This window comes from Penaeus monodon, chromosome 33, assembly GCF_015228065.2.
Source record: "Penaeus monodon isolate SGIC_2016 chromosome 33, NSTDA_Pmon_1, whole genome shotgun sequence".
NCBI classification, from domain to species: Eukaryota; Metazoa; Arthropoda; class Malacostraca; order Decapoda; family Penaeidae; genus Penaeus; species Penaeus monodon.
The window spans coordinates 6987954-6988281 of NC_051418.1; positions in this window are offsets into that span (position 1 = coordinate 6987954).

Here is a 328-nt window from a genome sequence, read left to right on the forward strand (position 1 = left end):
TCTCCTTTTAAACCCGAATTCACACGGGAGTAAACAGCCTTGCATACTCGCAGACGTCTCGATGGCCCCGAGATTAATCATCATTATCAATTTGTTCGGCGGCACAGGCGACGCTGCACACAATCGATATTAGCGTCTGGCAAAAGCAGCTTCATAAAATTATCATGACTCATCGCCGGACATGGGCAAAGTGGCTATAAATCGAGAGGTAATAAGCTGTGCCGATTTATTACAGCAAGATTGATAGGACTCAGAATGAAAGGGAGTTGCAGAGTGGCATGCGAATCAATGGAGGACTGTTTTCAGTGCAAGATGGAAAGAGGACAAG